This window comes from Manis javanica, chromosome 1, assembly GCF_040802235.1.
Source record: "Manis javanica isolate MJ-LG chromosome 1, MJ_LKY, whole genome shotgun sequence".
NCBI lineage: Eukaryota > Metazoa > Chordata > Mammalia > Pholidota > Manidae > Manis > Manis javanica.
In genome coordinates, this window is record NC_133156.1 from 93,140,898 (window position 1) to 93,168,559 (window position 27,662).

At 41.0% G+C, this 27,662-nt stretch overlaps 1 protein-coding gene across 1 annotated transcript in view; it reads right to left on the reverse strand.

Annotated features, from left to right (window-relative positions):
* The window catches only part of ANKDD1B (ankyrin repeat and death domain containing 1B), a 58,986-nt gene that overhangs the window by 12,088 nt on the left and 19,236 nt on the right, over positions 1 to 27,662 (reverse strand).

Genomic DNA, 27,662 nt, shown 5'->3' on the forward strand with positions numbered 1-27,662 from the left:
TACACTAGAGAAGAAATCCAAATACAGTTAATCCTTGAACAACACAGGTTTGAACTGCACAGGTCTACATATATATGGATTATTTTCAATAAATATATGAGAAAATTTTTGGAGATTTGCAACTTCTTGAAAAAATTTTTCTAGTTTATTGTAAGAATACAGTACACAGAACATAAAATATACAAACTATCTGTTAACTGTTTGTGTTATGGATAAGGCTTCTGGTCAATAAGAATAAGGCTATGAATAGTTAGGTTTTGAAGCAGTCAAAAGTTATACATGGATTTTCTATTGTGCGGTGGGTCAGCACCCTTAATCCCCCAAGTTGTTCAAGGTCAGCTGTACATCTGTTACGGAGGATGGGAGGCCCTCAGGGAGCTTTGCGATGCCTCAGGCTAAAGGGACAGGTTTCTGGAAGAGTCATATTTATACCAAATTGTGGCTCCTTTTCCCATCCAGATTTAAATTCAGTCTGAGAACCAGTCACTTATCTCAAGTAAAAACTGTGCGAGTAGGTACAAAAGGTAGTTTTTATTCATTAATTAAATATATATTGAGTGCCAACTACGTGCCAGGCCCAGAGAAGAAAGAGGGAGGAGAAGAGAAATCTGGGAAAATCAAATTGTGAGGCTGTGGATAAAATGAGAGTTCCTGTGGCCAGGATTCTCATCTGGCCCTGGTTGACTGGCTCACTGCACACCTGTGGGCAATACATGGCTGTTGACTCTATATAAAGAGCTCTGCCCAGTGCTCTGGGCGAGACACAGTGGTAGGGCTGCAGGAGAACAGAGCAGAGGCTGGAGTGGTGGCAGTACCAAGGACAGAGGCCCAGGGGATGACTGTGCAGGATGGCTGTGCAGACAGAGGGGTCCAGAGGCAGAGACTGGCTTACTACATGCAGACTCGCTCTGAGTGAATGGGATTTTAGTGACTGACCTGCCACCCTAAGAATAAAGTAAGGTATAACCCTTGCACCCCAAGAATGTTTTGCTGTCAATTTCTTTGGTCACACTGAATCCATAGCAAACTTGCCCGGGCTGAAACCCATTGGCAAGACAATTGGCGAAAGTCAGCAGGGTTCAGTTGACCAAGGGAAAAGACAGACTGCCCTTATGAATGGGCAGGCTGCCCCTGTGAATGGGGAGACAGTGGATCATCCCCCAGTTGGTATGTGGTCTGAGGTGGCTTGCCTCCTACAGGACTGGGCCCACCCCAGGACTGGAGGCAAGTGGAGGTGACGCCTGAGGCAGTAGGGGTGGCCCTTGGTAGAGTAAGCAGATCCTTTGAGAAGCAGAGTGCCCGGGAGGCAGCGGGGACTATGGGTTGGCTGTTTCTCACAGTCTTAAAAAGGTCTGCAGAGGAGACTCAAGAAATGGCAGTGCGAGAACACGAGCTGCAAACCTCTGTGGAGTCCCTGAGGAAGGGAATTGATGCGGGAGGAGGCAGCAAGGTGCCATTGGAGATGAGACGGCAGTGCTGCCAGGTGTTCTGAAGGAGGAAGAGGCCATCAAGGAAAAAGATGAACTCCTTAGGGAAGCACAGGTAGAGGTGGCATGAGAACACCAGCTGTAAAGCATTGAGGTTGTTAGGGTCCAGGCTTCCGAGGCTTCTCCAGAGAACAAACTACACAGGCATAGAGATGTAAATTCAAGCAAAGTCTTTATTCAGCCAGCTAGCTGGGGTCCAAGTCAGCCCGACGCAGCAGGTCTCAACAAGGACCCCGAGCACTCAGAGCCAAGGGTTTATATAGCAATTTCAAAGCACTTAACTCATAGGGATTTTCTATAACTATACATTATTCTTGCAAGACATATATCCTGGGGTTAAGCAAGGGCAGGGTAAGACTACTCCTCAATGGTTAGGGAGGTTCTGCACGATAAGCTTGGTATGTAAGATTAACTGACCAAGGTTAGCTGACCAAGGGTCACAGCTGCCCACCACCCGGTGCTCATGATTAACTTGTTTTTCAAGGCCTTACCCAGGCCCAGGGTTTTTTTTTTTGTTTTTTTTTTCTTCTCTGAGTCACACTCTCAGAAAATGGTTTCTAGGTTTCTAAGATGGCTATGCTTATGCTAATTTACTAATCTTACTAATGCTTAGATTCTACATTTCCCCACTTTCCTTTGACCATTCCAATCATGGAATGTTTGTTTCTTCCTGCTGTGTGAGTGAATGATACTGCGGTCTCAGCATTAGCACCTGAACAGCACTCACTCTTTCCCTAACAAAGGCTATTAGCCGGTTTAAGATACAGGCACCTAAAGTGAGAAGCAGTATAAAAATAAGCAAGGGCCCTGCCAGGGTGGATATCAGGGTTGTAAACCATGGGGATTTAGTAAACTAGGATTCAAATAGCCCTTGGCTGGCCTTTCGCTCTCTCTTCCTTTGATCTGGCCTCTCTCTAAGTTTAGACATTGAATCTCTTACTATTCCGGAATGGTCTGCTGTTAAGGTTTAGCTAAGTTTTATTAGTTCTTTTTCCTGACTCTTAATGCTCTCTGCACTCCTTTACAAGGTGAAGGTAAGAGACCTTCTGAAGACTGAGCTGACATTGTTGCGATGCGCTGTAGCAGAGGAGGCACTTGGGGGAGTGGAGAGAAAGGTGCCATCAGCCCCAGAAATGGAGGAGTTGGGGAAGGATGAAGGGGTGGTGTCAGAGGCACCAGCCCCTCCTGTATTGAAAGCACACCCAGTGGTTGTAAAGAAAATAAAGACCCAGCAGCTGGAAGTTCCCCAAGGAGAGGAGCAGCCCCCTCCCCAGGTTGGGGAGCACTCTATGGTTTGCCCCTATACTCAGGCTGAGCTGGTGGCTGTGGGGCTTAGTGGTGGATGGAATTGTTTTGTCAGGATCAGAGATGGGAAAGCTGTCTTCTCTGACAGTGCAGCCTGCCTTGAGGCAGCGATTACAAAATGTGAGGTGACATGTACAGTAGCTGAAGCAATGAGAACCCGGAAAGAAATAAGACCTGTTATTCACAGGAGGAATTTGAGGTGCCTCGTGAGGGTTCCGAGGACCCAGATGTGGGTTGATTTGATACGGCAGGAGTAGATGGACAGAAATTAGACAGGAAGCCAAATAGGATCTTAATGGAGCTATGGCAACAGCTGAAACCAGAGCAGCAGTTCCAGCCATTAAGACCAAAGAGGCAGAGGTCAGAGACAGTGCCACAAGCCCGGCCTGTGTGTCTGCAAGACTTTTTGCTAGAGAGGCTGGAGAACTATGTTCAAGCTTCTTTGCACAGAGACCACTGCAGGGGACTAAGGGCACATAGACTGAGAGGAGAGAATCCCAGAGGGGTGGAGTGTGGATAAAATGAGAGTTCTTGTGACCAGGATTCTCACCTGGCCCTGGTTGACTAGCTCACTGCACACCTGTGGGCAATACATGGCTGCTGACTCTATATAAAGAGCTCCACCCAGTGCTCTGTGCATGACATGGTGGCAGGGCTGCAAGGCTGCAGGAGAGCAGAGCAGAGGACAGAGGCCCAGGGGACAACTATGCAGGACAGCTGTGTGGACAGAGGGACCCAGAGGCAGAGACTGGCTTGCTGCATGCAGACATGCTCTGAGTGAATGGCATTTTAGTGACTGACCTGCCACCCTAAGAATAAAGTTAGGTATAACCCTTGCACCCCAAGAACATTTTGCTGTCATTTTCTTTGGTCACACTGAATCCATAGTGCACTTGTCCAGGCTGAAACCCATTGGCAAGTTCACAGGCCAAATAAACTGTGAGCTTCTGTTTTTAAAACAAAGGCAAGTTGTGGCACTGATGGCATTTACTGGGACCTACCCAGGCCACTAGCACAAGAGACCCAGTGTGAACTCTCTGCCCAATACTATAGATTCTCCACTGCCAAGACTGCCCTACACTGTTAAGCATTAATGAAGAAGTAGAATAAAACACAGCTCTCTTAAATATGGCAGTGAGAGAGGAGAGACAGAGGCTTCCTCCTAAAACTGGATACAATTAGAAAATTTAATTGGCACAACTAATCCTGAGAGAGTAACAGGAAAGAGGATGGCATCAGACTGCATACACCTGGAAAAAAGAGCAGACCTCACAGAACAAGGTAATGTACCACAGCTGTGGCTCCACGGGATCTGAGCCCCTCCCCCACCCCAGCTCACTGGCAGGAGAAAGAGAAACGGAGCAGGGAGGGAGTGAAAGGCTTAGGACTGCTGAATACCTAGCTCCGGAGATCTGCTCTGGGAGCACAAACCTACATTTCATGGTGCTTTCATGAGACTCCCATGACTGCCGGGTTGGAAAGTTAATACAGGCAGAGGTCCTGGGGAGACTGGGATCCCGGCTGCTTGTGGAAAGCAGGGATCCATACCTGGCTGCTCTGGTACAAAAACATACCTGTGTGACCGGCCCACTGGCTCAGGCAGTGGAGACAGGCACAGCAGCCAGGAGGTGGGGAACAGCCCTTTCCTGCCCCTAGGTACCAGTACCGTTCCCCTACGACCCCCGACATTGCATCAGGGGCTGAGCAGCTCCAGAATAGAGCTTCTGGACACTAGAGGGCACCATATACAAACATGAAATGCCAAAGGAACCTTGTCCAGAGTAAAATTATTAATACAACTCCCAAGAAAGATTTAAATGATATGGACCTTGTGACTCTTCCTGAAAGGGAGTTCAAAATAAAAAATCATCAACATTCTAATGGAGGTACAGAAAGACATCCAAGAAATCAGGAATGAATTCAGGTCAGAGATCCAATTGTTGAAGAGCACAATGAAGGGTATTAAAAGCAGGTTGGATAAGGTGGAGGAGACAATAAATGAAATAGAAACTAGAGAAAAGGAATACAAAGAAGCTGAGGCACAGAGAGAAAAAAGAATCTCTAAAAATGAAAGAATATTGAGAGAACTGTATGACCAATCCAAGCGGGACAATATTTGCATTATAGGGATACCAAAAGAACAGAGAGAGAGAAAGGAATAGAAAGTGTCTTTGAGGAGGTAGTTGCTGAAAACTTCCCCAATCTGGGAAAGGAGATAGTCTCTCAGGCCATGGAGATCCACAGATCTCCCAACACAAGGGACCCAAGAAAGAAAACACCAAGACACATAGTAATTAAAATGGGAAAGATCAAGAATAAGGACAGACTGTTAAATGCAGCCAGAGGCAGAAATAAGATCACATACAAAGGAAAGCCCATCAGACTAACATCAGACTTCTCAGCAGAAACCTTACAGGCCAGAAGGGAATGGCATGATGTATTTAATGCCATAAAGCAGAAGGGCCTGGAACCAAGATTACATTATCTGGCAAGATTATCATTTAAATTTGAAGGAGGGATTAAACAATTTCCAGATAAGCAAAAGCTGATAGAGTTTACCTCCCACAAACCATCTCTGCAGTCTATTTTGGAGGGACTGCTATAGATGGAAGTGTTCCTAGGGTTGGATAGCTGTCACCACAGGTAGTAAAATCATGGTAGGGAGCGTGGAGCAACTGATTGCGAGGCAAATACAAAATTAAATTAACTATACCCAAAGTCAATCAAAGGATAGACAAAAAGTACAGAATTTGATACCTAATATATAAAGAATGAAGGAGGAAGAAAAAGGAGAAGAAATAGAAAAGAACCTTTAGATTGTGTTTGTAACAGCATACTAAGTGAGTTAAGTTAGACTCTTAAATAGTAAGGAAAGTAACCTGAAACCTTTGGTAACCACGAATCTAAAGCCTGAAATGGCAATACATACATACCTATCGATAAATTCACCCTAAATGTAAATGGACTGAATGCACCAATCAAAAGACATAGAGTCACTGAATGGATTAAAAAAACAAGACCCATCTATATGTTGCTTACAAGAGACTCACCTCAAACTCAAAGACATGCACAGACTAAAAGTCAAGGGATGGAAAAAGATATCTCATGCAAACAATAGGGAGAAAAAAGCAGGTGTTGCAGTATGAGTATCAGACAAAATAGATTTCAAAACAAAGTAACAAGAGATAAAGAAGGACATTACATAATGATAAAGGGCTCAGTCCAACAAGAGGATATAACCATTATAAATATTTATGCACCCAACACTGGAGCACCAGCATATGTGAAACAAATACTAACAGAACTAAAGGAGGAAATAGAATGCAATGCATTCATTTTAGGAGACTTCAACACACCATTCACTCCAAAGGACAGATCCACCAGACAGAAAATAAGTAAGGACACAGAGGCACTGAAAAACGCACTAGAACAGATAGAACTAATAGACATCTATAGAACTCTATAGCCAAAAGCAACAGGATACACATTCTTCTCAAGTGCACATGGAACATTCTCCAGAATAGACCACATCCTAGGCCACAAAAAGAGCCTCAGTAAACTCAAAAAGACTGAAATTCTACAAACCAACTTTTCAGACCACAAAGGTATAAAACTAGAAATAAATTGTACAAAGAAAGCAAAAAGGCTCACAAACGCACAATGGAGGGTTAACAACATGGTTCTAAATAGTCACTGGATCAACGACCAAATTAAAATGAAGATCCAGCAATATATGGAAATAAATGACACCAACAACACAAAGCCCCAACTTCTGTGGGATGCAGCAAAAGCAGTCTTAAGAAGAAAGTATACAGCAATCCAGGCATATTTAAAGAAGGAAGAACAAACCCAAATGAATAGTCTAACATCACAATTATCAAAATTGGAAAAGGAAGAACAAATGAGGCCTAAAGTCAGCAGAAGGAGGGACATAATAAACATCAGAGAAGAAATAAACAAAATTGAGAAGAATAAAACAATAGAAAAAATCAATGAAACCAAGAGCTGGTTCTTTGAGAAAATAAACAAAATAGATAAGCCTCTAGCCAGAATTATTAAGAGAAAAAGAGAATCAACACAAATCAACAGAATCAGAAACAAGAAAGGAAACATCACGATGGATCCCACAGAAATGCAAAGATTTATTAGAGAGTACTATGAAAACCTATATGCTAAGAAGCTGGGAAACCTAGAAGAAATGGACAACTTCCTAGAAAAATACAACCTTCCTAGACTGACCAAGGAAGAAACACAAAATCCAAACAAACCAATTACCAGCAAAGAAATTGAAGTGGTAATCAAAAAACTACCCAAGAAAAAATACCCCGGGCCAGATGGATTTAACTTGGAATTGTATCAGACATACAGAGAACACATAATACCCATTCTCCTAAAAGTTTTCCAAAAAATAGAAGAGGAGGGAATACTCCCAAGCTCATTCTATGAAGCCAAAATCACCCTAATACCAAAACCAGGCAAAGACACCAGCAAAAAAGAAAATTACAGACCAATATCCCCGATGAATGTAGATGCAAAAATACTCAATAAAATATTAGCAAACCAAATTCAAAAATATATCAAAAGGATCATACACCACGACCAAGTGGGATTCATCCCAGGGATGCAAGGATGGTACAACATTCAAAAATCTATCAACATCATCCACCACATAAACAGGAAGAAAGACAAAAACCACATGATCATCTCCATAGATGCTGAAAAAGCATTCAACAAAATTCAACATCCATTCATGATAAAAACTCTCAGCAAAATGGGAATAGAGGGCAAGTACCTCAACATAATAAAGGCCATATATGATAAACTCACAGCCAACATCAAACTAAACAGCAAGAAGCTGAAAGCTTTTCCTCTGAGATCGGGAACTAGACAGGGATGCCCACTCTCCCCACTATTATTCAACATAGTAATGGAGGTCCTAGCCACAGCAATCAGACAACACAAAGAAATAAAAGGCATCCAGATTGGTAAGGAAGAAGTCAAACTGTCACTGTTTGCAGATGACATGATTTATTGTACATAAAAAACCCTAAAGACTCCACTCCAAAACTACTAGAACTGATATCGGAATACAGCAAAGTTGCAGGATACAAAATTAACACACAGAAATCTGTGGCTTTCTTATACACTAACAATGAATCAACTGAAAAAGAAATCAGGAAAACAATTCCATCCACAATTGCATCAAAAAGAATAAAATACCTAGAAATAAACCTAACCAAAGAAGTGAAAGACCTATACCCTGAAAAGTATAAGACACTCTTAAGAGAAATTAAAGAGGACACTAACAAATGGAAACTCATCCCATGTTCTTGGCTAGGAAGAATTAATATAGTCAAAATGGCCATCCTGCCCAAAGCAATATACAGATTTGATGCAATCCTATCAAATTACCAACAACATTCTTCAACGAACTGGAACAAATAGTTCAAAAATTCATATGGAAACACCAAAGACCCTGAATAGCCAAAGCAATCCTGAGAAAGAAGAATAAAGTAGGAGTGATCTCACTCTCCAACTTCAAGCTCTTCTACAAAGCCATAGTAATCAAGACAATTTGGTACTGGCACAAGAACTGAGCCACAGACCAGTGGAACAGATTAGAGGCTCCAGACATTAACCCAAACATATATGGTCAATTAATATTCGATAAAGGAGCCATGGACATACAATGGGGAAATGACAGTCTCTTCAACAGATGGTGCTGGCAAAACTGGACAGCTACATGTAAGAGAAGGAAACTGGATCACTGTCTAACCCCATACACAAAAGTGAATTCAAAATGGATCAAAGACATGAATGCAAGTCATGAAACCATAAAACTCTTAGAAAAAAACATAGGCAAAAATCTCTTGGACATAAACATTAGTGACTTCTTCATGAACATATCTCCCCTGGCAAGGAAAACAAAGGCAAAAATGAACAAGTGGGACTATATCAATCTGAAAAGCTTCTGTACAGCAAAGGACACCATCAATAGAACAAAAAGGTATCCTACAGTATGGGAGAATATATTCATAAATGATAAATCTGATAAAGGGCTGACATCCAAAATATATAAAGAGCTCATGCACCTCAACAAACAAAAAGCAAATAATCCAATTAAAAAAGGGGCAGAGGAGCTGAATAGACAGTTCTCCAAAGAAGAAATTCAGATGGCCAACAGACACATGAAAAGATGCTCCACATTGCTAGTTATCAGAGAAATGCAAATTAAACCACAGTGAGATATCACCTCACACCAGTAAGGACGGCTACCATCCAAAAGACAAACAACAAATGTTGGCGAAGTTGTGGAGAAAGGGGAACCCTCCTACACTGCTCGTGGGAATGTAAATGAGTTCAACCATTGTGGAAAGTAGTATGGAGGTTCCTCAAAATGCTCAAAATAGACTTACCATTTGACCCAGGAATTCCACTTCTAGGAATTTACCCTAAGAATGCAGCACTCCAGTTTGAAAAAGACAGATGTACCCCTATGTTTATCGCAGCACCATTTACAATAGCCAAGAAATAGAAGCAACCTAAGTGTCCATCAGTAGATGAACGGATAAAGAAGATGTGGTACATATGCACAATGGAATATTATTCAACCATAAGAAGAAAACAAATCCTACACTTTGTGACAAGATGGATGGAACTAAAGGGTATTATGCTCAGTGAAATAAGCCAGGCGGAGAAAGACAAATACCAAATGATTTCAGTCATCTGTGGATTATAAGAACAAAGGAAAAACTGAAGGAACAAAATAGCAGCAGAATCACAAAACCCAAGAATGGACTAACAGTTACCAAAGGGAAAGAGACTGGTGAGAATGGGAGGGTAGGTAGGGATAAGGGTGGGGAAGAAGAAAGGGGGTATTATGACTAGCATGTATAATGTAGGGGGTGGGGGCAATGGGAGGGCTGTGCAACACAGAGAAGAGAAATAGTGATTCTACAACATCTTACTATGCTGATGGAAAGTGACTGTAATGGGGTTTGTGGGGGGGGGAACTTGGGGTAGGGGAGAGCCTAGTAAACATAATGTTCTTCAAAAAAAAAAAAGTCTGCCTAGTTAAAATATTGACCTTAAGGTGAATTGAAACAGCAGCTTCCAATAAAACATTTTTTTGGAAAAAAAAAATAAAACACAAAAAGATGGGAAAATACAGCAATGTTACCACTAATGCAAAACATCGAGGCAAGTTCAAGGGACACAACAGTGGGTGTGCTGGAATCCCACCCAAGTGATGGAGTTTTGGGGCTGTGTTTTCCTTCCTTATGTGTCCACAGTGGCCTTGGATTACTTCTATGACCAGAAAAAAAAATTAATTTAAAAACTTACATTTTTAGATTAGCTGACAGAGAAAAGTAAAATAACATATCACTACTTCAGATTCCACAAATGTAACGTGTGATACTAAAATAGAGTAGAGTGGATTCAGGCTTGTAAAGGAAATTAGTGATGTGCTGAGCTAATGAATAGTGTGGATGAAGGTAAGGAAGGGAAACCTGCATGTTCAGGGAATGGTCGCCTCTGCCAACATTTGGAGGCAGGCACTGGACAGCCATGCAGCCAGTAGCCTTGATTTTGAAGCCTTGCTCTGCCTCTTACCATGTATGTGACTCTGATGTCACCTAAATCTCAAATTTTCTCTTAAAAACTGGGATAATCATACCCACCACACAGAGAGGTGAGGCCCGAATTAGGATGCGTGTATGTGGGCACCTAACGTGCCCCACCTTTCAGTAAACCTAGAACCTAACAGATGGCTGCCCCACAGCTCTCTCATGGTTGAGCCTGCTTTACTGTATCACCTGAAAGAAACAAAGTTGTCTTTCTTTAAAAACAAGTCTACACATTGGCTAAAAGGTGGAAGCAACCCAAATGTCCATCCATGGGTAAATGTGTAAACAAAATATGGCATATACATACCACACAGTATCATTCAGCCTTAAAAAGGATGGAAATTCTGAAAAATGTTACATGTATAAATTGTAAGGACATTTATGGTAAGTGAAAAAAACAAGTCACAAAAAGATAAAAACTGTATGATTCTTCTTATATGAAGTACCCAGAGTAGTCAAATTCATAGAAACAAAATGGAATGGTGGTTCCCAGGAGAGAGGAAGGAATGGATAGTTACTGTTCATAGAGTGTCAGTTTTGCAAGGTGAAAATGTTCTACATAAAAGTGTGAATACACTTAACGTTAATGAATTGTATACTTAAAAATGGTTAAGACCATAAATTTTATGCATATTTTACAAAAATTTTTTGAATAAGAAAACAAGTTTAGATGTGTATGTTTATTCATTGCACTCTGTTTATAATAGCAAAAGCTTGGGAGCAACTTAAATGCCCATCAGTTGGGGACTAGTTAAATTATGATATGTCCATACTATAGTCTATTATGCAGCTGTATAAAAAAGAATGAAGAAACTTCTGTGTACTAATATGGAACAATCTCTATACTGTTAAGGAAAAAAAGCTAAACAGGACAATATGTAGTGGTATATCAATATTGTGTAAAAAGGATGGAGGAATGGAATAAGAATATAATAAATAAATGTTTGCTCATATATGCATATAGCAACTCTGGAAAGAACAGAGGAAGTTGTAATAATGGATATGTATGGCAAGGGTAGTGTGAGAATCTGACAAATAATGACAGGGATAAGTGGGAAATTTTATTATAAAACCTTACTAGTTTATTTTTTAGTTTTTGGACCATGTAAATCTATAATCTTCTCAAAAAATTTAAAAATAATTTGCATTTTAAAAATTATTCAGAATAAAAATTTACCTACATATCACAATCAAAATTGGGATGTTTTACTGACTGTTGAGATACACAGTTTCTCTAGTTTGTGTCAGTTTACAAAGGATATGCCAATGCTGCTGATCAGAGCTTACAACCAAAGGGAGTTAGTTCTAAGCAACCACTTCAGCTGAACAGAGTGAAGTCTATGAAATTACCTCACTGACAACCTTCAAGTCACAGCCTGCCTTCAGCAAGGTTTCCACCAGTTCCACATTTCTAGGATCAGCAGCTACATGCAAAGGAGTCTACTTGCCTCTGCCATAAGAAATTTCAAAAATGTTATCCAAGAATGTTAAGGAGGGGGAAAAAACATGCATAGTGAAAAGACAGAGGGAAAGCAGAACTGTCCAATATAAGCATAAAGGAAAGTAGTTAAGATTACATATTTTTAAATAGGTAAGGAGACATTCATTGCAGTATTATGTATAACTGAAAAGTTGAAAGGGTGTTACATGTTTAACACGGAGACTTGTTAGATAAATTAGAATATATCCACATATTGGATTAGTAGGCAATTATTAAAAATGATTGTTTAAAAATGATTTCAGTATGAAGTTCCTACAGTGGTCAAGTTCATAGAGACAGAATGTAGAAACGGTGGTTGCCACTAACTGTGGGGAAGGGAGAATGGGGAATCCCTGCTTAATGAGCACAGAGTTTTAGTTTGGGAAGATGAAAAAGATTCTGTGGATGGACGATGGTGATGGTTGTACAAAAATGTGAATGTACTTAATGCTACTCAACTACACATTAAAAATGGTTAAAATGATAACTTTATGTGTATTTTCCTACCATTAAAAGTGGCTTCAAAGATTAATTTTTTAAATGGAAAATACATATTTAACATTAAAAGCCTTAAAGAAGGCTGAGCTCAATTTATGTATAAAAAATTTATATATAGGCAGAGCATATATTATGTTAACAATGATAATGTCCAGATAGAGAGTATAGAGGTCAGTGTTACTGCCTTCTTGATGCTTTTCTCTATCTTATAAATTTTCTATGTTATAATGTATATGGGAGTGCAAGACTTCTAATTTCCTTTTGGAGTAATCATTTTCCTATCAAAGTGTTTCAAATAAATACATAAAATCACAAGAAAATCTCCCATTTGAACCTCCCACCCAAAGGAATGCTGATGTGAACACATTTCTAAAATATTAGAACAGAAAAGAATGTTGGTTTTGATCTAGCCTAACCCCTAAAACAGAGAGAGGAGGCAACGTCCCCAGTGTTACACAGCCGGAAAAGAGCGTCCAGCCCAGTATCTTAACCAGAGCATAGGGCCAAGCTGTTAAGCATGATGATCATCAAAAAGCATTTACTGATGACCCACTTTTGGGTGGCAATGTGCCCCTCCGGGGGCTCATTATCCAAGATGGCACACTTACCCTGACAAATGGTCAAAGGTCTAAGCCAACAGGGAACAGACACACAAGGGTAATACATCAGATACCAGTAAAATAATTGTGACAATGTTGCTCTAAGTATAGAAGGCAGGAAATATTACCAAGAGTTCTCTTTGGGAGGATTATAAACAAATTATAAATTATTAGTTTATGTTCTCCTATTTTTATACATTTAGTGTATTCATGGCTTAAAAAAACATTGAAATGATAAAGTGTAGTTCTATAACTGGATAGCAAACTAACAGACCCTTCTTCTCTGGAATGAATCCAGACAGTTCTGCTGAAACCACAGTCACACACGAGTTCTGTCCATGTGTGGAACAAAGATTCTCCTCACTAGGAAAGACTTAGGGCATTAACATAGTTGGACCCGTAACAAGAGGGTTTTCCCCCAAAACTTCTGGGAGAGGAGGAAAGTCCCCGGGGACTGTAAATAAGTCCTCATTCAGTTCTGGCACAAAAGAACTCATAGGCTGGAGCTGGAGGAGACTTCAGGGGTCTAAGGCAGCGAGTGCTCTAGTTTCCCAGATGTGGCAACTGAGGGCTCCTCAGTGGGCCAGGACCGGCGTGTCCACCACTCTTGGCTGCTTCCTCACCCGGGGGTCCAGCTGAGACTCCTCTGGGAAGAGGCAGCCAGGAAAACAGGAGTAGTTCAGAGGTCTCACCTGTCCTCAGGACCCTAGAAGCGTTCCTCTAAGAGTTTCTTTCTCTGATTCCTGACAGTTCCTGGAAGTGGTAAGCTCAGCCCCAAGAACAGACTGATGGCCACTCCCATTCTCTTTATTTTTCCACCCAAGCATTTCCATTTCCACCCAGTGAGGGATTCCTTTTATGGAGGATTTGATTCTGCTCCAGCAGACTGAATTCAGGGTGATTTTTTATTTTATTTTATTTTTATTCCAAGAGGTCTCTTTTGCCTTTGGGCAAAAGGAAGACACATTTACTGTCTCTAATACAGAAACAAAGTTTCCTTCTTGTGTGAAAGGGCTCCCTGCCCTGCTAATTACATTTCCTACTGGTGGAGCTGCTTTTGATATAAAGAGCCTCTGGCAATTTACCTCTGAGCTACTGTTTATCTGAAGTGCTGAGCGTATTAAATGTGAACAGTCTTAATAATGCACTGTCGAACCCCAGCGATGTTTTAAAAAGACATTTTATGCATGCCTGAATGTGAGTGGGGGTTACAGAAGAAAAAGGATGAAAAGAATGTTCATATTCCTCCCAGGAATTTTTAGGGCACCCTGAATTTAATCACAACTACCCCTAAGCACATACTGTGTTGAAACATAAGAAAACAGACTCTCCGAGTTCTGATTTGCTTGGGTTACCTCATTTAAGATGTCAGTATCATGCTGTGCACTTAGTACATTGTTTACAACTGTGACGTGTTTAATCATAACAGCTAAATGAAGCGGGGAACTCCTTAGGCTGCAGAAAGAAAGTTTTCAAGTCCAAAAGATTCTGGCTTCTTCAGATCAAAAAGCATTTCCTTTCAGTAGACACTTCCCAATAATCTCCTGAGTACTGAAATTGCCCAGCACAGTGGCAGGCCCATAGTCAGTGTTCAGCGTATTTCCATCCTGCAGGTATGCGGCAAGCCTGATCACCAGCAATTGGCTCTCTTCCTCCATCTGTTCTAAAACTATAAACTACTATGGGCCAGGCTCTTTTAAGGAGACTAGGGATTCAGTGGTGAGCATGACTCATCCTTAGGAACCTTCCAATCTAATGGAGCAAGCTAATACTAATTTTTTTTAAACCACAAAATAAATACACAATTACAAATTGTGGTGTTTTGGAGGCAAAGTAGAGAATGTTATGATTGCATATATGTGAGTGAGCATCCTTGGATCCCAGAGGGTCCACCTTCCTTAAGGTCAGAAAAGACTTTCCTGAAGAACTGACATTTGAGCTCAAATAAGAAAGTATTAAATAAGCTTAACTACAGGACTTCTCAGGGCTTTCGAAGAGCTAAAGTACAGTGGAAAAACCACCAGGGAAAACAGCGTGCATATTTAGCATATTCTGCATTGATATGATCTAGAGCTCTTTCTCCCTAGAGCATTTTGTGGGACAAATGCCCCATTCACCCAGGGGTACTGTTTCTGTGTTTAGCTCTCCCACCTATATACAGTGCAGCCACAGTATATACACCATGCCCCTCTAGCCTGCCCCCCTTTCCTCCTTATTTGTGGACACATGTCATCCAGCCACACTCCCACTTGGAGTATCCCAGCCCCTCTCAGCCATTTCCACCACACGCTTCTTACCCAGCCCTACCAGGCTGCAGTGAACACCGTCACGATCACACAGTCAGCCTCCTGCTGCCTCACTCCCACTCAGCTGCCACTGGCTCTGGAGGAACAAGAAAGAACAGGGGTGGAAAAGGCAAGTGAGAGGGAAAAAAGTGGGGAGAAAGTGATTAGACATAAGGGAGAGTAGGGTGAGAGTATCCCATGTGGGGACAGGTCGAAGGGCAAGAGGTTAAAGTGTGAAAGAGAAAGGGTGGAAGATCCAGTGAGACTGTGCAGATTGGTGGAGAAGTGGAAGCAGAGTGAGGGAGTGAAGGCAGGTCTGTGCAAGGCAAGTGAACAGAGCACACTGGTGCTTATATGAAAGAGATATTAAGCATTAATTAAGCACATCTAACATATTCTTGTACTGCAACTTGATGCACACTCCCTTCCCCACTCCCTTCCTTATACTCTGTTTTAAACACTGGGCTATTAGTTTTCATTTACAATAACCCTAGCACTTAGATCTTCTATTCCCCACTTTGTATATGAGGCACAGAGAAGTTAAATAATTTTCCCAAGTCCTTGGAGCTAAGAAATGGCATAGACAGGATTTGAACCCAGGTATTCTGACTCCAAGATCAATGCCAGGGAAGATCTCCTTCCTAGGAGACAGACGTATACTAATGGAAGAGAGATGCACTGGGTTGGCACGAGGGTCACTAGCCACAGAGGAAGAGAACAGGAGGGGACAGGTAGACACCATGGCTGCTTAAGTCAGACTGCCCTGGGGTGAGCAAAGGAAATGGAGACAGATGGGGCTGGAGGGGAAGGCTTTCTGTGCAGGCCTCTTCTGCTCGGGAAGAACATTGTCTCCTGAGGCACTATGCATGGAGAAAGAGAAAGTGCCCCTCACCAAGGGAAGTGGGCAGTGCCCTTCCTGCTGGCCACGGGCCTTGCTGAGACCCAGCCTCTCCTGAAAAACAGGAAGCCTCCTCGGACAGACCAGGTGAGTTCAGAGCCAACCCAAAACTACCAGACATGGTTCAAATTGCATCCCTTCTCTCCAGTTAACACAATAAATAGTAATGGCTAAGCAAGATCAGAAGAAATAATATTCTCACAGGAGAAATGAAAATAAAGTGAAAAAGAGAGGAATGTTTCCCATCTAATTCCAGCACAGAGGGCCTTTGTTAATTCTACCAAAGCCAACTCAAACTTTGGAAAACCTAAATCAGTGTTCAGAATTCACTTTCAAAAGAAAAACAAGATCACCTAGTGAAGGGAGAAAAATTATCATTCTCCTTCCTATTTACAGTAGCTTCATTATTTTCCCAGACTAATAAATTTAATCCAAGAATAATGGCATCTCTAGACACATGAGAAAGTTTTACTGCAGCAAATGTCAGTATTTAAAACACAAAGATTTCATTTTGTTCAGGAATTTCAATGACTTTCTAAAATTCATCTCTTGGATTTTATTTCTCAAAATTAAGACTCAGTCCCCTAAGGAAGTCAGAAAGAATTCTTCCTTTATGAACATCTCATTCCCTAACTATCTGCAAGGAGCATCTTCCCAGCACAGCCAGCCTCAGAGCACCAGGATCAAACCCATTTTATTGGAATAGACTCCCTTCTACTTTCTGGTACAGACCAATGTTCTCACTGAGCAGAAAGCTGATGAGGGATGCATGACCATTCCAGGTTGCTATGTGCAAAGCACCAATATTGAGATGCAAGAGACAGATGGAGAGCGCAGGGAGGATTCTCATTAGGACCCACCATGCTTTCTGGTTTTCATCACATGGTAATCAGTTAATATGATGAAAGAATAACAGTATTTTAAAAAGAAAATTCAGATATTTTGGCGGAGCCAAGATGGCGGCATGAGTAGAGCAGCAGAAATCTCCTCCCAAAACCACATATATCTATGAAAATATAACAAAGACAACTCTTCATAAAATAGAGACCAGAGGACACAGGACAACATCCAGACCACATCCACACCTGCGAGAACCCAGCGCCTCACGAAGGGGGTAAGATACAAGCCCCGGCCCAGCAGGACACGAGCACCCTTCCCCCCAGCTCCCAGCGTGAGGAGAGGAGTCGGAGTCGGGAGGGAGAAGGAGCCCAGGAGTGCTGAACACCCAGCCCCAGCCATCCGGACCAGAGCGCAGACACAGTGCATGCAGGGGGTCCTGGATACTAGGGAAACAGGGCAGCAGGACCAGTGAGTGGGTGCCTGAGGCCTATTCCGGAGAACAAAGAAACGAGAGCAGCCATTTTTTTTTTTTTTTTTTTGGCGAGTGCTTTTTGGAAGTCTTAAAGGGACAGGGACCCCAATACTAGGGAAACAGGGCAGCAAGACCGGTGAGTGGGTGCCTGAGACCGGTGCCTGAGGACAAAGAATATCGTGCATTTTTCTTTTTTATTTATTTATTTGTTGTTGTTGTTGTTTTGGTTTGGTGAGTGCTTTTTGGAAGTCTTAAAGGGGCAGGGCAGGACACTTAGTCCAGAGGCAGGGAATCTAGGGATCTCTGGGCACTCTAACGCCCTGGGCAGCAGGGAGCACAGAGGCCCCTTATGGAGATAAATAGCCTCCCAGCCACTCCCCCTCCAACGGGGCTCCATCATTTTGGAGCAGCAGCCTGAGCCAGGTCACGTCCATTGCAACAGCGGAGATAAACTCCATAGCAGCCAGGCAGGAAGCAGAAGCCCTGTCTGCACACAGCTGCCCAGCACAAGCCACTAGAGGTGACGGTTCTCCCAGGAGAGGAAGGCCACAAACCAACAAGAAGGAAAGCTCTTCCAGCCATCACTCATACCAGCTCTGCAAACTATCTCTATCACCATGAAAAGGCAAAACTACAGGCAGACAAAGATCACAGAGACAACACCTGAGAAGGAGACAGGCCTAACCAGTCTTCCTGAAAAAGAAATAAAAATAAAAATCATGAACATGCTGAAGGAGATGCAGAGAAAAATGCAAGAGCAATGGGATGAAGTCTGGAGGGAGATCACAGATGTCAGGAAGAAGATCACAGAAGTGAAACAAACCCTGGAAGGATTTATAAGCAGAATGGATAAGATGCAAGAGGCCATTGAAGGAATAGAAACCAGAAAACAGGAACATATAGAAGCTGACATAGAGAGAGATAAAAGGATCTCCAGGAATGAAACAATACTAAGAGAACTGTGTGACCAACCAAAAGGAACAATATCCGTATTATAGGGGTACCAGAAGAAGAAGAAAGAGGAAAAGGGATAGAAAGTGTCTTTGAAGAAATAATTGCTGAAAACTTCCCCAAACTGGGGGAGGAAATAACCGAACAGACCACGGAAATACACAGAACCCCCAACAGAAAAGATCCAAGGAGGACAACACCAAGACACATAATAATTAAAATGGCAAGGATCAAGAACAAGGAAAGAGTTTTAAAGGCAGCTAGAGAGAAAAAGGTCACCTATAAAGGAAAAACAATCAGGCTATCATCGACAGAAACCCTACAGGCCAGAAGAGAATGGCATGATATATTTAATACAATGAAACAGAAGGGCCTTGAACCAAGGATACTGTATCCAGCACAACTATGATTTAAATATGATAGTGGGATTAAACAATTCCCAGACAAGCAAAAGCTGAGGGAATTTGCTTCCCACAAACCACCTCTAAAGGGCATCTAACAGGGACTGCTCTAGATGGGAGCACTCCTAAAAAGAGCACAGAACAAAACACCCAACATATGAAGAATGGAGGAGGAGGAATAAGAAGGGAGAGAAGAAAAGAATCTCCAGACAGTGTATAAGTGTATATAACAGCTCAATAAGTGAGCTAAGTTAGGCACTAAGATACTAAAGAGGCTAACACTGAACCTTTGGTAACCACGAATTTAAAGCCTGCAATGGCAATAAGTACATATCTCTCAATAGTCACCCTAAATGTAAATGGACTTAATGCACCAATCAAAAGACATAGAGTAATAGAATGGATAAAAAAGCAAGACCCATCTATATGCTGTTTACAAGAAACCCAAAGACAAGCACAGACTAAAAGTCAAGGGATGGAAAAACATATTTCAGGCAAACAACAGCGAGAAGAAAGCAGGGGTTGCAGTACTAATATCAGAGAAAATAGACTTCAAAACAAAGAAAGTAACAAGAGATAAAGAAGGACGCTACATAATGATAAAGGGCTCGGTCCAACAAGAGGATATAACCATTCTAAATATACATACACCCAACACAGGAGCACAAGTATATGTGAAACAAATATTAACAGAACTAAAGGGGGAAATAGACTGCAATGCATTCATTTTAGGAGACTTCAACACACCACTCACCCCAAAGGATAGATCCACCGGGCAGAAAATAAGTAAGGACACAGAGGCACTGAACAACACACTAGAACAGATGGACCTAATAGACATCTATAGAACTCTACATCCAAAAGCAACAGGATACACATTCTTCTCAAGTGCACATGGAACATTCTCCAGAATAGACCACATACTAGCCCACAAAAAGAGCCTCAGTAAATTCAAAAAGATTGAAATTCTACCAACCAATTTTTCAGACCACAAAGGTATGAAAGTAGAAATAAATTCTACAAAGAAAACAAAAAGGCTCACAAACACATGGAGGCTTAACAACATGGTTCTAAATAATCGATGGATCAACGAACAAATCAAAATAGAGATCAAGGAATATACAGAAACAAATGACAAAAACAACACAAAGCCCCAACTACTGTGGGATGCAGCAAAAGCAGTCTTAAGAGGAAAGTATATAGCGATCCAGGCACACTTGAAGAAGGAAGAACAAACCCAAATGAATAGTCTAACATCACAATTATCGAAACTGGAAAAAGAAAAATAAATGAGGCCTAAAGTCAGCAGAAGGAGGGACATAATAAAGATCAGAGAATAATTAAACAAAATTGAGAAGTATAAAACAATAGCAAAAATCAATGAAACCAAGAGCTAGTTCTTTGAGAAAATAAACAAAATAGATAAGCCTCTAGCCAAACTTATTAAGAGAAAAAGAGAATCAACACAAATCAACAGAATCAGAAATGAGAATGGAAAAATCATGCTAGACTCCACAGAAACACAAAGAATTATTAAAGACTACTATGAAAACCTATATGCCAACAAGCTGGAAAACCTAGAAGAAATGGACAACTTCCTAGAAAAATACAACCTCCAAAGACTGACCAAGGAAGAAACACAAATATTAAACAAACCAATTACGAGCAAAGAAATTGAAACGGTAATCAAAAAACTACCCAAGAACAAAAACCCTGGGCTGGACGGATATACCTCGGAATTTTATCAGACACACAGAGAAGACATAATACCCATTCTCCTAAAAGTTTTCCAAAAAATAGAAGAGGAGGGAATACTCCCAAGCTCATTCTATGAAGCCAACATCACCCTAATACCAAAACCAGGCAAAGACCCCACCAAAAAAGAAAATTACAGACCAATATCCCTGATGAATGTAGATGCAAAAATACTCAATAAAATATTAGCAAACAGAATTCAACAGCATATCAAAAGGATCATACACCACGACCAAGTGGGATTCATTCCAGGGATGCAAGGATGGTACAACATTCAAAAATCCATCAAAATCATCCACCACATAAACAGAAAGAAAGACAAAAACCACAAGATCATCTCCATAGATGCTGAAAAAGCATTCAATGAAATTCAACATCCATTCATGATAAAAACTCTCAGCAAAATGGGAATAGAGGGCAAGTACCTCAACATAATAAAGGCCATATATGATAAACTCACAGCCAACATCACACTAAACAGCGAGAAGCTGAAAACTTTTCCTCTGAGATTGGGAACTAGACAGGGATGCCCACTCTCCCCACTGTTATTTAACATAGTACTGGAGGTCCTAGCCACGGCAATCAGACAAAACAAAGAAATAAAAGGCATCCAGATTGGTAAGGAAGAAGTCAAACTGTCACTGTTTGCAGATGACATGATTTATTGTACATAAAAAACCCTAAAGACTCCACTCCAAAACTACTAGAACTGATATCGGAATACAGCAAAGTTGCAGGATACAAAATTAACACACAGAAATCTGTGGCTTTCACTAACAATGAATCAACTGAAAAAGAAATCAGGAAAACAATTCCATCCACAATTGCATCAAAAAGAATAAAATACCTAGGAATAAACCTAACCAAAGAAGTGAAAGACCTATACCCTGAAAAGTATAAGACACTCTTAAGAGAAATTGAAGAGGACACTAACAAATGGAAACTCATCCCATGTTCTTGGCTAGGAAGAATTAATATAGTCAAAATGGCCATCCTGCCCAAAGCAATATACAGATTTGATGCAATCTCTATCAAATTACTAGCAACATCCTTCAATGAATTGGAACAAATAATTCAAAAATTCATATGGAAACACCAAAGACCCCGAATAGCCAAAGCAATCCTGAGGAAGAAGAATAAAGTAGGGGGGATCTCACTCTCCAACTTCAAGCTCTACTACAAAGCCATAGTAATCAAGACAATTTGGTACTGGCACAAGAACAGAGCCACAGACCAGTGAAACAGATTAGAGACTCCAGACATTAACCCAAACATATATGGTCAATTAATATTTGATAAAGGAGCCATGGACATACAATGGCAAAATGACAGTCTCTTCAACAGATGGTGCTGGCAAAACTGGACAGCTACATGTAGGAGAATGAAACTGTACCATTGTCTAACCCCATACACAAAAGTAAATTCAAAATGGATCAAAGACCTGAATGTAAGTCATGAAACCATAAAACTCTTAGAAAAAGCATAGGCAAAAACCTTTTAGACATAAACATGAGTGACCTCTTCTTGAACATATCTCCCTGGGCAAGGAAAACAACAGCAAAAATGATTAAGTGGTACTTTATCAAGCTGAAAACCTTCTGTACAGCAAAAGACACCATCAATAGAACAAAAAGGAACCCTATAGTATGGAAGAATATATTTATAAATGACAGATCCGATAAAGGCTTGACGTCCAAAATATATAAAGAGCTCACACGCCTCAACAAACAAAAAACAAATAATCCAATTAAAAAATGGGCAGAGGAACTGAACAGACAGTTCTCCAAAAAAGAAATACAGATGGCCAACAGACACATGAAAAGATGCTCCACATCGCTAATTATCAGAGAAATACAAATTAAAACTACAATGAGATATCACCTCGCACCAGTAAGGATGGCTGCCATCTAAAAGACAAACAACAACAAATGTTGGCGAGGCTGTGGAGAAAGGGGAACCCTCCTACACTGCTGGTGGGAATGTAAATGAGTTCAACCATTGTGGAAAGCAGTATGGAGGTTCATCAAAATGCTCAAAACAGACCTACCATTTGATCCAGGAATTCCTCTCCTAGGAATTTACCCTAAGAATGCAGCAATCAAGTTTGAGAAAGAAAGATGCACCCCTATGTTTATTGCAGCACTATTTACAATAGCCAAGAATTAGAAGCAACTTAAATGTCCATCGGTAGATGAATGGATAAAGAAGTTGTGGTACATATACACAATGGAATACTACTCAGCCATAAGAAGAGGGCAAATCCTACCATTTGCAGCTACATGGATGGAGCTGGAGGGTATTATGCTCAGTGAAATAAGCCAAGTGGAGAAAGAGAAATACCAAATGATTTCACTCATCTGTGGAGTATAAGAACAAAGGAAAAAGTGAAGAAACAAAACAGCAGCAGAATTACAGAACCCAAAAATGGACTAACAGGTACCAAAGGGAAAGGGACTGGGGCAGATGGGCGGGTAAGGAGGGATAAGGGGGGGGAGAAAAAGGGGATTATTAAGATTAGCATGCATGGGGAGGGAGGGAGGGAGAAAGGGGAGGGCTGTACAACACAGAAGACAAGTAGTGATTCTACAACATTTTGCTATGCTGATGGACAGTGACTGTAAAGTGGTTTATAGGGGGGACCTGGTATAGGGGATAGCCTAGTAAACATAATATTCTTCATGTAAGTGTAGATTAATGATACCAAAAAAAAAGAAAGAAAGAAAAGGGGGATTACTCCCTGATAGGATAAAAATAACTGTAAATCAACGATTAATGCATGCTTTAAATATCCTTAATTTTGATCACTTAAAGGGTGTCAGATGATCAGCTACGGAGGTACATTTTTTTTTTTTTTTTTTTTTGAGAGGGCATCTCTCATATTTATTGATCAAATGGTTGTTAACAACAATAAAATTCAGTATAGGGGGGTCAATGCTCAATGTACAATCATTAATCCATCTCAAGCCTAATTCTCGTCAGTCTCCAATCTTCTGAAGCATAACGAACAAGTTCTTACATGGTGAACGAATTCTTACAGAGTGAATAAATTCTTACATGGTGAACAGTACAAGGGCAGTCATCACAGAAACTTTCGGTTTTGATCATGCAATATGACCTATAAACCATCAGGTCAAATATGAATATTCATTTGATTTTTGTACTTGATTTATATGTTGATCCCACATTTCTCCTATTATTATTATTATTTTTATTTTTAATAAAATGCTGAAGTGGTAGGTAGATGCAAGATAAAGGTAGAAAACATAGTTTAGTGCTGTAAGAAGGCAAATGTAGATGATCAGATGATCAGGTGTGTGCCTATGGACTAAGTATTAATCCAGGCTAGACAAGGGCAGCAAGACATCCACGGATGCAGAAGATTTCTCTCAAAGCAGGGGGGGTGAGGTTCTGAGCCTCACCTCTGTTGATCCCCAAATTCTCACCTGATGGCCCCCCTGCGACTGTGCCTGTCTTAGGTTGTTCCTCCCTTGAGGAATCTTACCCGTCTCTGGCTAACCAGTCATCTTCCGGGGCCATACAGGGAAATGTAAAGTTGGTAAGTGAGAGAGAAGCCATATTGTTTGCAAAGGTTAGCTTTTTACTTCTTTGCAGATTTATGCCCTGTGGCTTCTATGCCCAGCACTTGTCTCGAGGTATCTTTACCACCTGGAGGAATTATGATACTCGGTAAATTCGATATGAGGCACGAATTCTATTTAAAGTTTGTAATTAGGAAGGAAGAAGAAAAGCTATAGATGTAGCATATGAAGGAAACTTGGGAGGATTGATTATTTCTTTGACATATCTTCTTGTATAGTACCTTAAGTATGTATAGGTTTTAAACTACTAACTAATTTGCACACACATATTGACATAATAGGAATACGGTGACATAAACAAAGCAAATCTATAATTACCAGCCATCTCCAGTGAAGCCAAGAAAACCATTTAGGCACCCTAGGCATTTGTGAAAATTTATCTATGATATGATGGATATTTTCCAACTGTACTTGAACCATCAGACAAATTAAAGCAGCCCATTTCTGGGATCTGTTCACATCCCATATGTTCTTTTAACCATAGATAGTCTATAGTCATGAGATTTTGGGGTGCTACAACTTGCACCCCTCCCAACTCCTGGTTGAGTTCCAACAGTACAGATCCAGTCAAATTCGTTGTCTCACTGTATGCACATGCCAGCCTAGACATCTCCCTCCTCCTTCTTATGGCAAGTCCAGGAGATGGTGGGCTGGATGCAGCCACAACCGCAGCATCGTCCGGATCCCTGTGGAGGCTTTTTGATGATCATCCCCCGGCACGAGTCGGAGGTACATTTTTATGATCATATTCCTTTCTCTTAAAAAAAAAAAAAGCAGTTCCTGTGTGGTGACCTCCAGTGAGTTCTACACAATGGTATAAGGGGCATATCAAAGTGTGGGCAAAGGATCTGTTTGTGTTTATACAGAGGATCAAAGCCTAATGTGGCTACCCAGAAAATGAACTAAGATACAATATGAAGAAGAACTTCCAACATCAGCACTCTCTGGAAGAGTCATACCAGAAGATGATCATCAAAAAACCTCAACAAAGATCAAGGCGATGCTGCAGTTGTAGCTGCATTCATCCCACCGGTTCCTGGACTTGCCATGGGAATGAAGAAGGAGATATCTAAGCTGGCCTGTGCATACAGTAAAACAACAAATTTGACTGGATCTATACTGTTGGAACTCATCCAAGAATTAGGAGAAGTGCAAGTTGTAGCGCTCCAAAATCTTAGGACTACAGACTATCTACTGTTAAAAGAACATATGGGATGTGAACAGTCCCCAGGAATGGGTTGTTTTAATTTGTCTGATTTCTCTCAGACTGTTCAAGTTCAATTGGACAATATCCACCATGTCATAGATAAGTTTTCACAAATGCCTAGGGTGCCTAACTGGTTTTCTTGGTTTCACTGGAGATGGCTGGTAATTATAGGTCTGCTTTGGTTATGTAACTGCATTCCTATTATGTCAATGTGTGTACGCAATTTAATTAGTAGTTTAAAACCTATACATGCTTAAGTTACTCTACAAGAAGATATGTCAAAGAAATAATCAATCTTCCCATGTTATCTTCTGTCTGCTACTCCTATAGCTTTTCTTCTTCCTTCCTAATTACAACCCTTAAATAGAAATGAACTGCATTCAAGAAAAAAAACTTGAATTTACCAAGTATCATAATTCTTCCATATGGTAAAGATACCTCAAGACAAATACTGGGCATAAAAGCCACAGGGCATAAATCTGCAAAGAAGTAAAAAGCTAACCTTTTCAAACAGTATTGCCTCTCTCTCACTTACCAACTTTACATTTCCCTGTATGGCCCCGGAAGATGATTGGTTAGCCAGTGACAGGTAAGATTCCTCAAGGGAGAAACAAGCTAAGACAGGCAGTCACAGTGGGGCCATCAGGTGAGAAATTGGGGTCAACAGAGGTAAGGCTTAGAACCTCATCCCCCCCTGTTTTGAGAGAAATCTTCTGCATCCGTGGATGTTTTATTGCCCTTGTCTAGCTTGGATTAACACTTAGTCTACAGGCACACACTTGATCATCTAAATTTGCTCTCTTACAGCACTAAACTATGTTTTCTACCTTTATCTTGCATCTACCTACCACTTCAGCATTTTATTAAAAATAATAATAATAATAGTAATAATAATAAGGGAGAAATGTGGGATTCACATATAAATCAAGTATATAAATCAAACAAATATTCATATTTGACCTGATTGTTTATAGTTCATAATATGTGATCAAAACTGAAAGTTTCTGTGATGACTGCCTTTGTACTGTTCACCATGTAAGAACTTATTCACCATGTAAGAACTTGTTCACCATGTAAGAGCTTGTCTGTTGTGCTTCAGAAGATTGGAGACTGACGAGAATTAGGCTTGGGGTGGATTAATGATTGTACATTGAGCATTGAGTCCCCTATACAGAATTTTATTGTTAACAACCATTTGATCAATAAATATGAGATGCCCTCTCAAAAAAAAAAGAAAATTCAATGTTCCCAATTATTTTAGGGAGCTCTTTGTTACTTCTAAGTGTTTCCCATAAAAGAGTCAGAGTCCTAGGTAACACATACCTCCGGAAAAATAAATTAAATCCCTGCTTCCCTTCTCCAAGAAGTACAAAGTGGATTGGAGCCAAGTCTTCTCCCTATGCACCCTGCAAACCCCATCTTTGAGCCAAAACAGCTGACCTGGTATCAGTCCTAAGGAATGCCTCAGTACTCTCCTATCTCCCAGATGTCTACCAGAAGCTCTCCCCTTTGCCATATCTGGCTTCAAAGCTGAGCATGATTGCTGCCTATGTGCAGTGTCCCCTCGTGGCCCTTTTACTCAGCTCTCCCAGTGTTTCTCCATCTGCTGCCTGCTGCCTCCTGCCACTCCCTGTGCTCAAGCAGCTTCACCAAGCTTCACTTAGTGCCCCTGCTAGGTGGGAAACTACTTAAGGGTAGAGCCTGCTCTTGATGTTCCTGCTGTCCTCCAAAAGGTCTAGCATGGTGCCTTGTAATAATACAAGGTCAATGGATAGTTGCTGATTGATTAATTTTAAGATCACTACAGGTCCTCCAAATAAGATGTGGCAGGTTAGCATGTTCTCCTAAAACGGCTGTATAAATGTCTCCCATCTTACATGACTTCCTGCAACGCAGACCTGCCACTCCTCCACCAAGAGGTCCACCCTTGAATCTGGGTGGACCCTGTAACTACTTTGACCAATAGAATATGACAGAACTGACAGTGTGCCAGTTCTAGATATGGCCCCTAACTGGCCTGGCAAGTGCTGTTCCCTGTCTCTTGGAAGCTAGCTGCCACGATGTAAGGCAAGGCTACGTGTTGCTGCTATGGTCAAAGCCCCAGCTGAACTCTCAGCTGACAGCTGGTATCAAAGACCAGGCATGAGTGAGCCTTCATGGAATCCAGCTCAGCTGAGCCTTTGAGTGACCAAAATGCTGACTGACATCTGACTTCAACCACATAACAGACCCAAGTAGGAATGTCCCAGCTAAGCCC